Source organism: Penaeus monodon, chromosome 33 (assembly GCF_015228065.2).
Source record: "Penaeus monodon isolate SGIC_2016 chromosome 33, NSTDA_Pmon_1, whole genome shotgun sequence".
Lineage (NCBI taxonomy): Eukaryota > Metazoa > Arthropoda > Malacostraca > Decapoda > Penaeidae > Penaeus > Penaeus monodon.
Window position 1 is genome coordinate 27,669,473 of NC_051418.1, and position 328 is coordinate 27,669,800.

General features: G+C 43.0%; 1 protein-coding gene across 1 annotated transcript in view; it reads left to right on the forward strand.

The window, feature by feature from the left end:
* The window catches only part of LOC119594320, a 59,901-nt gene that overhangs the window by 56,417 nt on the left and 3,156 nt on the right, over window positions 1-328 (forward strand). The window lies entirely within an intron of this gene.

Genomic DNA, 328 nt, shown 5'->3' on the forward strand with positions numbered 1-328 from the left:
CGAATCCGGTTCCAAACGCTAAGTTACTATCGTCTCTCTGTAAGATCAGTAACACCACGTTCCCGCTGCGTGAAACGACCCAATAACCCAACGCACATAACAGGGCTCAAGCTGTTGACTCATCGCAGGTAATTTGAAAGAAAACACACAGCGCAGGAATTCACAGGAGGCATAAAATCATGAGCTGCGAAATAGCAAAATTCCAGATTATCCCTCAGCGGCAAACATATTTCCTGCGCGGATGCATGTCGTAAAGGTAAACAAAGGAAGCGGTAAACAAACGTGACTTTTATTTTTCTTATTATTTTCAAATGGCAGATGTCTTTAG